The sequence below is a fragment of the Ambystoma mexicanum genome, chromosome 14 (assembly GCF_040938575.1).
Source record: "Ambystoma mexicanum isolate Mex_15411 chromosome 14, UKY_AmexF1_1, whole genome shotgun sequence".
Taxonomy (NCBI): domain Eukaryota; kingdom Metazoa; phylum Chordata; class Amphibia; order Caudata; family Ambystomatidae; genus Ambystoma; species Ambystoma mexicanum.
In genome coordinates, this window is record NC_090940.1 from 634,221,084 (window position 1) to 634,238,593 (window position 17,510).

A 17,510-nucleotide genomic window follows, 5' to 3' on the forward strand; every position below is an offset into this window, starting at 1 on the left:
GGACCTTTTCAATTTGAATATTTGTGATGCAAAATGAATTTGTGTGGTTATTCTTAAAAAGGAACACATTAGATCACAAAGTCCGTGACTCTGATGAAATCATGGGAAGCGGATATAAAAAGCCCCACAAGTGTTAAAAAAAAAATAAAGGCATACAAAGCAGTTCAGATTCAGGTAAATGTTAGGCAACCGCGACCCCTGGTGGCCAGTGACTGGCGTCCAAGCTGCAATACCACAGATCAGCCTCCCTGTGTGGGTTGCCCGTGACTGCTCACACGCGAGGCCCACACACCACTTCCTTTCAGTGCGAGAAGCATGGACGCCAGGGGGAGGAAACTCTAACGAACTGCCCACTGCTGGCGTGTTCTACCCCACCCAGCTGCAGAACCGTGATTCAGACCTGCATTAAAGCTTCTGTGAGATTTCCACTCCCAAATTGCAGACTTCCACATCTAAAAAGCTTAATTGCTTTTCTGCACAACTCGCGGCAGGAGCCTGCAAACTAGAGACGTGGGTGGAAAATTAGATGCCACTTTCCCTCTTAAAACGCATGCCTGGGGAGGGCAATTAAGAACGCGTGACTCTCTTGAATGTTCCGCTGTAGGCGTCTAGAACTGTTCCTCAGAGCGCTACAGCCTGCGCTGATAGACCGGTCTTCCTCCATCCTCGTCAGTGAAGCTGCATGGCTTGTGGTGCCCCCAGCGTTGTCCCCTCCCACCCCCGCTTTAAAACAATTGCTCCTTTGTTGCCGTCAGCAACACTTGTGCACCCTGCGAGACCCAGCCTACCCAGGAGCCATCGTTCTAGAAATCACAGGAAAAGAAATCGAAGGCTTAATCTCGGCTAATGGCCTGATTACTAACTGGTGTGACGTATGGCTACTGTTCCGTAGGACACAGAGATGGGAAGCGGCTAAACAGCCCCACACACAAATCATAAAGATGAAATAGGCAGAGCCCTAACGCTATACCTCCTTTGCCTTGTTTGGTAGCGCAGGCTGAGGGCAGGCTTATACTTCAGGAGAGGTGTGAGCTGACAACACTAGCTTGGCGGGCACCTACATAGGAGCCTTCACCGCCAGTCAACAGGAGCATAGTTCCAGTGCTGCCAGCAGAGAGGCGTCTTGGTCCAGCAGTCACCAACACTGTTCTCTGGGCATGGTTAGGTGCAATATAAAATTACTGTGGGTGTGTTATTGTGTGATTCTAGTACTCACATGCCAAACCAAGCATAGCCATATTTAGGTTTATGGCCTTTGGATCAAATGCATTCCATTGGAAATGGAATGCATCAAAACCTATTCAACGAAAACTGTTCCATCGAATTACCAGACATACAATGCAAAGTGTTTATGCATTGAAACCCCTTTCATCGAAAAGGGTTTAGTTGTATAAACACTACATTTTTTGCATGAAATTCGATGCAACATGCTAAACGTTAAAACGTTACATGGAGCTGTCCAGTGCTGAAATCTTGAAAGTATTTTGGCACTGGCCAGCTTCATGTAACGTTTGAGTGTTTATTGTTTATTTGGGGGGTGCCCCCCCCAACCCTCAAGGGCACCCCCCAACCCTAACACTAACCGTAACTCTAATCCTAACCCTAATCCTAGTGTTAAAAACAAAAATCCATCGAAGTACAACTACATTTATTCAATGAAAATGCATTTTGATGGAAAGGGTTTTCATTGAATAAAATGTGTTGGATAGTAATTTGAGGAAACTAATTTCGATGGATAGACTAGATACCCTATATTTACACATTTGCGTGGCACCAAACTGTCTAGATTATACAACCATTTGAATTCAGATCAGAGGTGCAGACAGTTAAAATGCCACCTCTGCCTGCAGGGACTTTGTGCCACAGCAGCTGTCAGGGATGCACAGGTAAACTTTGAACTGGGTTTGTGGACTGCAGAGCTGGCATTGTAGGTGTTGGTAGACTGGTTACAGCAAAGGCACATGCATGCACTATCATTTTGGCATGGAGCATTTATGCAAAGGGGCTCTGATTGGCAGACCTTCCTTTGAAATACACAATTACTTGCATCATTTTAGTTTAATAAAAATAAAAAAAGCCTGAGCTACCCCTAGTCCTGGTCTCTAAGAATGAGGAGGTTTGTGATGAGGAAAAGGGACGAAGACGTATTGAGTTGGTTTCATGCTTCATATTTTGCATCGAAGTGGGCATGAAGGCAGAGCAGCTGTGCAGAGAGCGCACAGCACAATGTGAGTGCCTGAGCTATCCCTAGTCCTGGTCTCTAAGAATGAGGAGGTTTGTGATGAGGAAAAGGGACGAAGACGTATTGAGTTGGTTTCATGCTTCATATTTTGCATCGAAGTGGGCATGAAGGCAGAGCAGCTGTGCAGAGAGCGCACAGCACAATGTGAGTGGCATTGCACTGTCCTTAGGCTGCTCACAGGGAACTTGCACAACACAATTCTTTTGATGGCGGTGGTACAACCCATTTCCAAATGGCAGTGCTTCGGCTATCTGTACTGCGGGCAGCACCCAGCTAGACTCTATCCTTTTCCACCACATCCTAATGACTGGGACCACCATGCCAGGGTGGGTAATGATGGGATCATGGCCCCTTGAGAACGGTGTTGAGGCAAATAATGACAGAACAGCAGTTCTGTGCCCTCTCAAGTACTCCGCTGAGGGCTTTAACCAGTGTTAGAGGTATGCAACCAGAACAGGAGGTCAAACACAAAGCAGTGATGTTACCAGGTGTGCCAACTTTTATATTTACCAGGAGAGGGGAGAACATCATGATACAAGCTTTGACTCAGGTGATATCACAGGGCTTATCAGTATTTGGGAGTCGAATTGGGGGTATCCGGCTATGGCAATGTGGTTGAGAATCAGATCAGAAGGGCCAAACAGCTGACTCATCAAATAAGGAAAGAAGCAAGAGAACAAGCTGCTTCTCATTGGCCGGTATCATTATGCTTTACAAACAGTGTTTTTGTCTGGCCATACTATATGGGCTAGATGCTTTAACAATACAGCACTTAACCTGGCTAGATAAGACCGAGGGTTCATTCTGGCGTAGTTTGCTGGGTCTGCGCCCTTCGTTCCCTGTTGAATTTGTACGTTTGGAATTGGGTTTGACTTCCCTACAGGGAACGGCACTCAGAGCCAGAGGTTTACTACACATAAGATCTCAAATGAACCCTGAATACAGACTATTGACCAGTCTTGGTGACAACCGTGAAGGGGAGGCTGTGTTCAGGGGTAGAAACTACGCAGCTCTGAATGACGACCTATTCACAGCGATTGAGTGGCAAACACATTTTGAGGCCAGAGATCGATAATGTGCGATGAATTTGGCTTTTGAGAACAAATTCAATAGATGGGATTGGTATAATAACTGCTCCCACCTGGAGAACTTAAAGTGTTATGAAGCTGTAGACAATGTGATACATTGATATAGGAAGACGCAATCTTATTTAATGTTGTGCCCTGAGCTGGTAGTAAGACGTTTCTTACTGTTACTGCGTGTAAATAAATTGCCTTTACTTGTTGTACGTGTCCCTCAGTTGCATGTCGGCGGCAGAGGATCGTTACTGTCGGATCTGCAAGCTCCCAAATAAAACTGAAACAGCGAAACATGTTCTTGCAGAGTGTGTAAAACTGGGGTCTACATATATGTCTAATGTGGGTGGATTAGTCCATACGTACGAGCCAATTAAGAAAAAAACCTTTTGGGACTATTGTCTGAATACGAAATAAATTTCCTTCCAGGTGACCCTGTATCATGTATGTCAAAGAACGGTTGAGTCACTAGGATATAACTGTGGGACAGTAGTTACACCCAGAATACACCCATAACCAGAACCTTTCAATTGGGTTGGGCAGGGGACCTATTTAAATTGTTCAATCATTGTGCAAAGAGGAAAGGGTGTATTGGGGCTTAGGGTAAGCCCTGTATGCAGATGTGACTGTTTATGCTTTGTTACTGCTTGTAGGTTTGAATGTATATCCATTTTATGGAGGCCAAGAATAAGGATTTTGTCAGTTTGTACTTATTGGAAATACCTTTAGATAATCTGTTGCTATGGTTTTGGAGATTAAGTGTATGTTGAAGATATTTCATGATGTTTTATTTGTGTAAAGCTCAATAAAGAATAATAATAATAACGCTGAAAAGAGATAATTAAGTCATGGCTAACTTTTTTCAATGCAGGTTATAGCTAGCGACCATTGCATGGCTCTCATTTTTTGTTTAAGTGTGAACGGTGATCTTATAATGCTGATTCCGTTCATCGATCGATTCATCCCAGTCTTTGCATTCTTCACAGAAAGTTATGATCTCCCATCGCCGATTTGTGATCGACGCACATGGCGTTCCAAAACAGAGAAGAAATGAGTGGTTTAAATTTCAAATGCAACACTTTCCCATCCGCACGTTTTCAGAACCACAAAAGGACAGATTGGTGTCTGCCGATCGTCCCAGATAATGGTTATCACAGATGCGTTGTTGATGATTATGGTCCAATTGCGGTTGAGGAAGCCGTCGACGGGTAAACTGTACCCATGACAGGTGCACATTGGTATAATATAACTATGGAAAATATTTCAGTATCCCAATTTATAATTGTATATACACAGTACATATTTATGTTAACTATGAATTTAAGTTACATTTAAAAACGTACAATGGCTATTATTTGCATCAAATTGACCATTCATCCGTCACAACGTTAATTATGTATCTTACAGCACACTTGCCATCCTCACTTGCATAAATATTATTTAAAACTTTGCTTACATTGTGTCTTGTGTTTCCATTCTCCCTGTGGTGGATGACCAACCGCTTCGAAAGGCAGATCTCAGTAATAGAAACGTAACATTCCCACGTAAGCTTTCAATATAGTGAACTTCTTGGTGGACATTCCACACATTTAGGTCTTCAAATTGTTAGTGTGGTGGACTCAAGGACACATAACAATGCAACCCTTCATTGAGCATTCACTACGTGTCAGTGGGAGTTTCCTTTTGGGAACACATGCCACAAAATTGAACAAGATTAATGGCAGGCTGTGCAGTGAAAAACAGCAAAATATTTCTAGTATCCCACATATGAAAATATTTACTTCCATTTGAATGCTATCAATGCACCTGGTCCCACAACATTTATGTATTCTTTCAAAGATGACCCTAGACGAGGTGTGGACGGGCTCGGATCTCCCTATACTTCAATAGGGCAATGAGCTACGGAAGGATAGTGGCAAACCTCAGGCACACCCTCTAACAAGGCTTGCTGCCTGCTCCAGAGGCAATACATACTGTCCATCTGTGTCAAGAAGAGGGCCCACATCCAGGCACGGGTATTGGGTGTTTCCAACAACACGGCTGAATTCTTTAAAATCTGCAGGGAGCTAGCTAACGGTTCCACAGTGTCCTCCGCCCCTCTTCCTTCCCAGGCCCTCTGCAACGTACTGACCATGTACTTCACCATAGAGCTCTGGACATCCTAAGCACCATTGCTTCCCTCTCCCGCAACGCCTCTCTCACCGCCCTGCCTCATATGGCCTCTCACCCTCCTTCCTCCTCTCATTCCTCCCTCTCGCATGTCACACCTGATGAGGTTACCAGAGTTGCCACTCTATGAAAGTCTCCTCCAAACAGGTTGCCACTTGCTCCTCCAGAACCATCAAGGACAACATTGGTTCTCTTGCACCCACTCTTGCTGATTTCTGCAACCAGTCTTTTGCTACTGTATCCTTCCCCTCCTCCCTCAAGTACTCCCTTGTGCGCCCCACCTGAAAAAAACGTTGGCAGATCCATATGTCCAGCTACCTACCACCCTATTTCTATCACTCCCTTCCTTGCGAACCTCCTGGAGAAGCTGGCCTTCCCCCAATTTAAATCATAGACTGAACTTGTTGGCGTTCTCCACGACCATCATTCTGAATTTTTGAGCATCCAGAGGCACAGAAACTACTCTTCTGAATGCCTGTGAAGAACTGCTCACATCCCTTGACTCCAACTCTCCAGCTGTCCTCATCCTACTTGATCTTTCCTCTGCCTTTGACATGGTCAACCACTCTATCCTCATAAAACATCTCCACAATACCCTGGTATCTTGGAGCAGGCACCTGACTGGCTGACCTCTTTCCTATCTGTTTGACCATCCCAGGTTATTCTAGGCACCTTCTCGTCACCTACATCTTTCTCCACCTGTGGTGTCCCCCAGGGCTTCAACCTCTCCCCCTGGCTCTTTAACACTTTCTGTCTGCCATCCAGTCCTGGTGCACGTCCAATGATCTCTGTCTTAATGCCAGAAAGACTGAGATCCTTCCTATTGGGACCCCTGCTCCCTCCTTTTTACCCTCACTCTGGCCATCCACTATGGGCTCTCTCCCTTCTCCTTCATTTGAAGGCAGAAACCTTGGAGCAATCTTCGACTCCTCTCTATCCTTCCTCGCTCACTGTCTCATTCCGGTCTACCTGGCGGTGGTTGCCACGGATATGGCTGAGCTGCCATTAGAATGTTCCACCACATTCCCTTCCGAACGGCTGCAACGCTCTAGCGTTTTATTTCCAACATGGCCACCACTGGGATTACTTAATCCCTGCGATCCCAGCAGACGGCGCGTTGCAACCGTTCGGATTGGCTTAATTGCTCTTTTCGGTTCCGATGCTAAGTATTCTCTCTTTACCCTCTGCTTCACACCAAAGCTCTCTTTCAGCTCCCTCCTTTGCTCTCACTACCGCTTTGCTCTTGTTGCTGTTTTCCTTTGGTACGCCCGCTTCCTGGTGCCATACTCTTCCTCGCTCGCTCTCCTCCCTTAACCCACCTTTCTTTGGAGCTCCTCTTGCTTCCTGTAGTTACGCTTACCTTCGTCTCCCTCCTCCGTCTGCTGTTAGGCTCCCGCTGTTCGCTTCAGCCTTTTCTAGCTTACACTTACAGCTGTCTCCACCGCTCTTATTGTTGCCTTCCTCTTACTCCTATCTTAGGAAGGTTCCGCCTATTGCCTACTTTCTGTTACTAAATTACCATCGGTGCAGTATCTCCCTTACCCGACGGAAGGAGGCCAGCTACGCTTATCACGCAGGGGGTTTTTCTGCCGTGAGGCTTTTTCCCCCATATTGCCTGTGCCCGGGTCTGGACTCCTGGTGTGATTTTGTCTTAAATCCACCACGGCTTCTACCCGTGTCAGGTCACCCACATCAAAGAAGGAAAATAATTACCTGGCACCCCGGCAAGGCATCAGCAAAACTACCACCTTGGATTCTACAGGTGAGGAGAGTGGTGCGGAGAGTGGCGAGCAGGGAACCCCACATATTGGGAAAGAAGGATTTCCGGGGGAGAAACAGGACACTCACATACAGGACATTGCCAAGTCCAACTTTCAACTCTTCCTTCTCAAAGGAATTATCCCTTTTCTCACTTTCCCCCAGAAGATCAATGTCACTAGAGCTCTGGTTCGTTCTAGGCTGGACTACTACAACAGTCTTCTCTTGAATCTACCCTCTTCCTCTCTTCGACCACTCCAGCTAATCCAGACTAGGGCAGTGAGACTGATCCTTGTCCTCAAGCCCAGGGACAGCATCGTTCCTGCTCTAAAACCTTTCCACTGGCTCCCGGTTGCTTCACGGATTAAATTCAAATCCCTCTGCATCATCCACAAGGCCGTCTGGGGCAGGGCACCATGGTATCTGCAAATTGCTATTACTAAATATTCTCCCTCCCGACCTCTACGCTCCTCCGGAAACCAACTCTCGTTGTGTGAAGTGTTTAGCTAAACAGAGGGCCGGAGGCCGATCTCTTGCTTCTGCTGGTTCCCTCTTGTGGAACACCCACCAGCCTCCTCTTCATCTTGAGCCGGACCTCCTCAAATTCTAGAAGCTCCTCATACTTTTCTGTTTTACTTCCTCCTCCCCTTCTTACCTCATCTGCTAAGCTTACAGTCACTGAGATTGGTGAACAGGGCCCTTATGTGTCCTCGGGGCGCTGGCCTCCGACACCCAATCAACTCAGTTTCTGCCCGCACCCAGCATTTGCCTCAGCACCCACTGGCCTACACCATTGAAGGGCTGCACTTATTTCAGATCTACGCTTCCTTGCACTTACTTTATGCAGCACTTACATCCGCTGCTCACCCACAAGCACGGGCACTCCAGCACTTATTCCCACTCTCCCTCCCATTTTCTCTCTCTGCACTTGCACGTTCTGAATACTCACAAGGCATAGAAAGTTTGCCTCTTTTAACTCTTATGTAAACATTGCTTTTTCAATCCCATGCTCCCTCCCTGTTGCCATGTGGGTGCTTTGAAACGCATGTACTTGTTGTATAAGTGCCTAACAAATGAACAATAAATACACAAATAAAACAAATACAAACCCACAAAAAAAAAAAACATTAATAGCGTGGGACTGTTTTTTTTAGCCAAATACAAAAGCGGTGGGTTAATATATAGAGACGGCATGGACGGACCAGGAAGCGGGGGGGAAGGGGCAATCTTGCACCAGGCAGGGTGGACTGTTGCAGCCAGGGCAACACATGCAATCAGCACCAATAAAAGAAAAAAAAAGTTTGCAACACAAAAATGCCAGCGTGCCTGGAACGAGTGCAGTTTGGAAAGGCTTGCTGGCTTCCGTGTATATCTATTTCAGCAATCACATTGATTTCTGCATTGATGCATGCGCGCCTGACTGTCTTTCCACATGTGGGCCTCCACCGTAAAATGTAAATGTGCAAAGGCCACATAGTGCACACTGGCAAGACACATTCCTTCGCTCAGTATTTCAATGTTGGTTAAGACTGTGGCACATACATCTATTGCTATCTGCAGCCACTTATCATGATTCCTACTTTCAAGCGAGGTTAGACTTCATTTATTTTATCTATTTATTGGTTATTTCTAAAGCGTCTATATAAGAAATGGTGTTACAAGGTGCCACAAGACAAAAAAAAAAAAAGGGGGGGGGCAAAACAATAACAGTCCTACTAGGAATTGTGTCATTCAGATCATGCAAGAGCAGTAACAAGAAGAGCGGGGGGGAGGAATTGGGAAGGGGGAGGTGTAAGTCAGGGCAGAATGGAAATTGCAAGGATGGGAGGGAGGTGCGGGGCAAGAGGAGGGGGAGGAGCAGGACAAGTGAGCCAATGGGGCTAGGCAAGTGCTAAGGGGAGGCCAGGTGGGCAAGCGCCAGGGGAAGCAAGGAGTGAGGAACAGATGCGAAGTGCGAGGAGGGCAGTTGACCAGGCTTGATCAGGGATGCACACCCCTCCAGGCTTGTCAGGGGAAAGGGGCCGGAAGGGCAAGTGCAGGTTGTGGGGTGGGGAGGCAGGAAGACAGGGTGCTGAGATGTACTGGATGAGGAGGGTCTGGTGCCCTGTGGAGTTTAGAAGGGATGAGGCAGCTAGGCAATGCGACAGAGAGGCACATTAGGACGGGGCGGGGATGAAGAAGAGAAAAGTTGGGTCTTGAGACTCTTACAGAACGTAAGGAGATCAGGCAGAAGCATGAGAGGGGCAGGGAGGACATTACAGAGGGATATTCCTGCCAAGGATAGAGATCTACGCCACACTCTCTGCGTGGAATAGAGTCTGATCTGTAGAGAATTGCAGCTAGATGACCAATGGTCTCTAAGAGGAAGGTATTTAGGAAAAGAGTCAGATGTAGTGGGATCCCTTGTCCTAGAAAGCCTCGTGGATGATTCAGAGGGTCTTGAAATTGATACTCGCAGCCACTGGGAGCCAGTGGAGATATTTCTGGCCTTGAGAGATGCAGTCCCTGGGCTTGAGGCCAAGGAAAAGTCTCACAGTGCTATTCTGGATTATTTGAAGGCAGCAAAGGGAGGATTTAGGCAGCTTGAGGAAGAAGCTTTTGCAGCAGTCCAGCCTGGAGAGGACCAGAGCTCTGGAGACATTGGGTTTCTTTATGCCTGCTGCGCCACTTTTCTTCTTAGATTCTTTAACTATTGGGAGTTCATTGCATACAGGGCTCAAAATTAGGATTGGATAAACAGGAATTACAAGCAGTGTCTGGGTATCCAGCAGTAACCGGTCACCAGGAGCTGCCACTAGGGAACAAGGAGCTAGTTTATAGTGTTACATTAGTTGGCCCGGCGAGCCAAAAGTAGCTCCTGGTAACTGTTAGTTTTAAGCTCACCTTGCTCTTCTACATTTGATTTGATTCGAGTCACATAGTTGAAATAATCAGACTGGCATTTATTGTTTTAATATAAATCAATTATATTGATGGTAATCAATGCAAACATTATAGAAACACAGACATTTTAAGGTCAATCTAGTAACATTACTTTACAAACAGTAATTAATTAAAAATACATTATTTGTCAATGACATCCATACTATTCTATTTTTGTACAATTAAAACAGCTTCCAACCACTGTGCAAATGCTTGAAACAGGCTTTGGTAAACATTGTGAAGAGAGCCACACATTATTCGAATCTTGAAGTCAACCTTTCAACAAGTTCATGTTTGGGAGGGCAAACCTCTTTTGCAATGTTCCGTGGCATAGACTGGGCCCCGGAAACACAATCTGGATCAATTCCACGCATTTTCATGGCAGCACATTCAATGTCACATCTTTCACAAATGCAATACCCATCTGCTAGAAGATTGGTCTTGCCATCCACTGTTTGCTTCTTTTGGTAAACTCCTTGTTGTAACGAGGCATCACAAAAATGTCTGCAGTTTTTGCTTGTTCCCTTCCAACTTTCTCATTGTGTGCAAGTACGGCCACTCTTGTTTTGGCCTCTATAACATCTATGCCAAAATGCAACCTTTTAGGCCTGTTTTTTAGGCACATATTATCAAATACCTCCAAATCTCCAGTGTCGCCGAACTTAGAGAGTCCCCTCATGTCTCTTGAAAGCGTTTTCTTGTACACAATCTTTCAAGTGATGTGTGAGGAGGGGAGCCTGGAACCAACCACCTTTTTTACACTCCTGCTCCTTGCTCAATGGTCCATGTGCACATTCGTGGAAATGTTCGTTTTCTTTCAAGGAGTGTTGGAACAATGGTGCATCAATGAACCCCATTTTTCAAGCAGAATGTTTACAGATCCAGCACAAGTTTTTGAGCTCCACCAAAGATGGTTGCTGATATACTGTGACCAATGTAAAATGTTTTCTGTAGCCTTTTATTTCTCCAGCAGCTGCAATTCTCTTTTAAAATTAATTTTGCGACGTGCCAGACATCATATTCATGCTTTATGTCTGGGAACTGCTCTTGCATGGCCTTCGCTATTGAAACCTGCCAGTCAGTGGCTACCATGTCTATTGGCATCCCTCTGGTTTGCAGATATGGAATGGATTGAATGAAACCATATTTTTCCATGGCAACAGAAGAAGTACATTCAGATACTTGCACGAAGAGTGAACTCACTATTATTTTGGTTTCCATGTCTTGGAAGTGGTAAGTGCAGTATTTAGCAGAAAACCTGGACTGTAACACTGTCCATCACCAGCAAGCCAGAGCCTTTTGCCAGAAAGAGCACTGTCCATTGAGATCTGTACGAGTGTCAATGCCTGACTAATAGCGGGGAACAAGAAATCCTTCTGATATATGTAGTACTGGGTTTTCGAAAAGGAACTTGACTCCCGCAAAGTTAAAACAACGTGAAATTGTACTGTACGTTCCACTAAACAACAAAACAGAAAGACAAAGTACATTACCAGCAGGCACTTTTCCAAGTATAGGTTGAGTAGACAATGAAAATGAGTTATGGTGGTGTACACCGCTACCCTTGATCTTCAGGGTGGTGCCTTTGACTACAGGGTAAACTTCACCAATGGCTCCCCACAAATCCTCCTACACAATTTATGAACACATTAAATAATGTTCATGATCTCGATCAGGCAGCAGTCAAATACAATGTATTTTGGTTCCTTTAATAGCCAATCGTCCATAAGTATACTAGTTTGTGATTCGTTGGTGGTGGATAAGTCCTCAACGCTAGGAAGAGTGAAGTCAACATCACAAGCACAATCGTCAATCAGTGGCGAAAATGCTTCGGTTATTTCTGTGTGTGATATTTCTGATTTGTTCACATGTATGGGGGAAACAGGGGACATGGGGCCTCATTACAGGTCGGGCGGTCTGGAAATAACAGTGGCGGTAAAACTGCCGCCACTGTTAATTCCGGACTGCCCGATCCCGACTCCTGCAAGCGGCAGGTGATGTTCCCACCAGGTCTGACCTGGCGGGTTTAACACCGCCCGCCTGCAGGCAGACGTGGAAACACCAGCACCATCACGAGATGGTGCCGGTGTTTCCACTTCCCCATTCCCATTGAGCCCAATGGGACTCAATGGGAATGGGGATTTACCCAATTCCGCCTCCGGAATTCCCAGGACACCAGGGTTGTAATGCCCTGGTATTTCCGGAGTCACGGAGGCGGAATGGTAATACGAGTCCGGCGATAACCAGGTGGTTTTACCGCCTCGGTTACCGCCACACTCGTAATGAGGCCCATAGTCTTTTTCTTAGATAGCATTTTTTGAGGGTATGGATTGTTTGAGCGGTTCTGCAAGCAATTCTGAGAAATCTTCTGTGTTGTCTGTTTCTTTTAGGTGACGTTGAGTGTTGTGACAATGATCCAGGGTACTTTCCATGGGTCACTGCGGACATTCATTTCAAATTCCGGTCACTGAACATCTGCATCATGACACTGAATCTTTCGAGGGCCACGCCCAGACTCAGAATGTAGCTGCTCCCAAGTGACAACAGTTTGGCAACCAACATCATTAGTTTGTGTAGTTATCTGAGTCTTCTTCCTAATCCTCTAATGGAAGAGAAAAAAAACATGCTTAATTTATATCACACATACAGAATATATGAATTACAACATGAAAATGTAATATCAATGAAATAACTGATAAACAACTGTCTTGTGAAAAAAACCTTCTGTTATGTACCCTTGTTTTCCACATTTTGCTTGAAACAGTGAAATTGGATTTGCCGACCAGCACACCAAGCTGAAAAACAGCATTTTGAAATTGCATAAACCTTGAAATCTTCTCTTCCACTTAAAGAATCATACATACATATATACATATGAAACACAAGGCGGGCTGATTAGCAGTCCAAAGAAGGCAGCGGCACTCTGGTGAGATTGGAAAGGAAGAAAAAAGGCAAGTCTCAGGCGTCGGCTCTGCTGGAATAGTTCTTTATTTAGTAATCATGTATGGACCCGAGGACAGCAGAATATGCAAACAAGAAAAACAACGCGTTTCACCCTGAACGGGCTTCATCAGGGTTAACTTAATAGAGAGAGGACTAGAATTTATATAAAAGGGTTGGAGTCCTACTTTGATGGTATTGGTTACATTTGACAAATAGGTAGCTCATTGCCTCCAATGGTATCGCCATTTTCGAACATGGTACATGAATGCAGAAATGTATGTGTTACCACCATCATTTCACAGTTCAGAGACACACGCTTAAATAAAATGCACATTCAAAACTTGAAATGTAAAATTTAAAAGCGTAGGAGCATGGAAAATATATAGTATCTGCATTTGGTTAAGAAGCACATTAGTCCAATAAAGTAAACTGTAAAAAAGCAATAGGAAGCAATTAAAAAGCAATGCACCACTTGTATTAATGGATCTCTAGTGAAATAGAATCCTCCCTAGTGGGTACACAAACAATGTATTTGTGGCACATTTGCTGATTATGGTGCAAGATATCTTCGATTCCTGCTGACAAACTGTGATATCACTCGGAATTGTCACATGCATTGTTAATTAGCCAAATTAAAAGCTCCTGACTCACGAATGCTCACGTTCCGGAGTGTTATAATTGGCGGCGTATGAAAGGGGCACATCCATCTAAGAAACACACAGAACACAAATAGATAAAGATGGCAGAAATTGGTTAGTTAGATGGAATACTGATGCCTGCTGTTTTTAACAGAATAATCGGTCCTAGTTGTAATCGGTCAGCAGAAATAGGAGCAAAATAGCATATACAAATCTAGAAACCCGTGGCTTAAATGTGTAAGGTGCAATGTACAAGGGGGAAAATTGTCTATTTAAGATCCAGACGCATTGCGGCATAAAAGCACTGCCGGCTGGCAGTTAAGCCTTGCGGGTGCCAGTGGCCACTTGGGGTGAATCAAAGGATCCCAGATGAATGTTGTGTCAAAATAAAATTGGATGTAACAGCATTCTTTTTGTTAGATATTTATATAATCTCTCAATGGCCCGATGCAGTATGCTCAAATAGGTATGATAGGATCCTAGAGATGCATAATTCAAAACTGACTGGCAGTGAACCCTTGGGGGTGCCAGTTGCTTGTTAATATACAGCGTCATGAATCAAAGATGATTGCTTGTCCAAGTCACATCTATGAGGACGGTCAAAATCAACAAAATAGATTAAGGAAATTCAGTAAGTTGTCAGTAGACCCTCGCGGGGGCCAGCTTCTTACTTAAAATTGTTATCAATTGTTGATAAAATTATTGATAAAATTATTATTATTGATGGAACCTGAGTGGGTTCTAAGTCCTGCTTGGAACCTTGAGTTAGGGTACCGTGATCATGTGGACAATAGCAATCAGGGAGGGTCCGTAGTACATGGATCAAAAGCGTAATACACCTCTGTTGTTTAATCACCTGTAGAGGATATATTCAAATGTATTAAGCAAAGAATGGTAGCTTGTGTATTCCAAATTATAATATTTTCGAATAAAATCATGGTCTGCATAATATGCACAAATTCTAAAGTGCATTGTGCTTGTAACCAGTAGCTTGAAGGTCAGTATATTGTATAATTCATGAAATGGCATCCAGGCTAAAGTTGGCCCTGGTGGTGCTAGTGGTGTCTAAAGTGCTATGTGCTATGGATAAAGTGCTGTATTTGCAGTCTGCTGAATTGTTTCAAAGTAGGAACCCAGTATCTGGTACGCCCATGGATTATTGTGCTGTGTTAATTCCTAGATTATCTCTAGATGAATTGAGCTTGGTTCCTCTACTCTCTTAAAATGGATACTAAAACCCAATATGTTTAAAATGGGTATAAACAACATTCTGCAAAAATACAAAAACTTAGTAGTGAGAATATAAAAATACAAAAGCACAAAAATACAAAAGTGCAGACCCACAAAAGTGCAAAAATACAAAGTGCAGACCCACAAAAGTGCAAAAATACAAAGATGCAGACTATAGGAAATTCTCAGAGAACCACATATTCTGGGTATAGAATGGCAATAGAAAATAGTATCAATACAATATGGGGTTTCTAAACTCATAGTGGTGGTCTCCTCAGAGTTTGACACGTAACCCACCTAGAGGGCTAAATAAGTAATAGTTGGCTCAGGATTAGTCACCCACAAAGACATATAATTCCTCGTCTTGGTTGCGACCCGTGGGAGATTTAGTGTCACAATCCACAATACAGCAGGATTCCAATGGTCTGAGTCTCCTGAGTGTACCCTCTCCTCTGGGGTGTGGGTCAACCGTTTCAATCACAAAATACCTGAAAGAAGTGACATTTCCTTGGTGTTTGTCCTCAAAGTGCTTGGCAAGAAGATAGTTCATGTCTTTATTTTTAATTGCCCACAAGTGTTGTAAGAGGCGCAATCTTGCTTCCGATTTCGTACTTCCAATGTACCATAAATTGCATTGACAGGTGATCACATAAATTGCAAATTGTGTAAAGCATTTGATTTCCTTCTTTATTGTCACTTCTTTTCCTGTTCTTGGGTGGCTGTATTTTGTTGTTTTCAATCCGAAGCGACATGCCTTACATTTTGTGCACGGAAAAACGCCAGGTGTTTTGGTGGGAAGCCAACCACACATCGTAGATGTCTGAGCATTTTGGAACATACTGGGCGATAATTGGCTTTGGAGAGAGGCTGGTTTCCTATAAGTAACTGTTGCATTAGATTTGAGATATCTTTGTCTCTTTTGAGGAGATGCCAATGTTTGCCCAGAATTTTCTTGATTTCTTTAGCTCCTGGGTTGTACGTGGTGATGAATCTGATGACAAGTTCACCTGTATCTTGTAGCTTTCTGTGACAAGTTGATTCCTTGGCTAATATTTCTTCTCTTGTTTTGCTACAGCTACGATCATACGCCTTGTTGATAGTACATTTACGATATCCCCTCGCTAAGAATCTTGCAGCAGTTTTCTTGGCATTGCCTTCCCAGATATCAATTTTCGCTACAATTTCTCTTAAGTCTGAGGAACTCGCCATACGGGATGCTGTTCTTGAGTGAAGTAGGGTGCGCACTCGTTGCATGTAAAACAGCGTTGGTGCTTGTGCTCTTCCTGTGTAGTTCCATGGTAATCACATCATTGACTATTTTGATTTTGTTGTCCAAATATACAACTTCGGAACTGTGATGATGTTGCGTTCAATTGCTTGTGGTTTAACAAATTGAAAAATGTCATCCATTCAGCCTCAGTACCATTCCAGATTATAAAAAGGTCATCAATATACCTTTTCCACAATATGACCTTGTCTGTGTGCTCTTTTTTGTCTTCACTGGAGAATAGATTTGCCTCCCAGGCTCACTTGTACAAATTAGCATACGTAGGAGCTACTGCTGTGCCGATAGCAGTTCCACAGGTTTGGTTATAAAAGACCTGGTTGAACATGAAAGTGGTATGGGTTAAGATGAAAGATAACATTTTTAGAAGCATCTGCGAATGATCGCCGTAGCTGAGTGATCTAGTTGACAAATATCTTTTTGTTGCTGCAATGCCTTATTGGTTTGTGATGCATATGCACAGGGTACAGGGACACCACGTCTAGAATCACTAGTAAGAATACTTGATGTCATGGAATATGGGAGATCTGATAAAGAAAAGCTATGGTGTTTTTTGTGTACGATGGAAGTGTTTCTACGAATGTAAACAAAAACAGATCCACAAATTTTCGAAGTGTTTTCCAGAAGGGAATCTATAGATGCAACAATGGGAGGTCCTGGTGGTTTTTAGACATGGTTTTATGAATTTTGGGGATAAAATGTATGATCGGGATGATGGGGTGGTCTTTAGTCAGATATTGCTTTTCTTTTATATTGATGAGGCCTTGTTCACACCAGAGCGATAACTTTTCATCATACTCCTCCTTGTACTGTGGTTATAATTTAGCGTAACTGTTGATATCTTTTAGTTGTCTCGTGGCTTCCTTTTGGTAGTCTACAGTGTTTAGGACAACTTCATTGCCGCCTTTCTAAGGTGATTTTACAATTATCGACTTATTAGTTAGGAGGTTTTCAGTCGCTGTCTGTTGAGCTGTGGTTAAGTTGGATCTTAATTTGATAGTCTTGGGTTTCACGGCTAAAGTTTTTAAGTCATCAATTATGAGATCTTCAAATAGATCAATAGTCGGGATGTGAATGTTGGATGGGTTGAACTTGGATTTATTTCGCACATTGCTATTGGCTGCCATTTTCGTATTAATAACAGCAGTTAATGATGTTGTCCATTCATCGTGATTTTCCAAGTTCACAATCAGTTCTTCTCTGCCCAACGAGTTGAGAACATTAAGTGTCGGTATATCTCGTAGGCT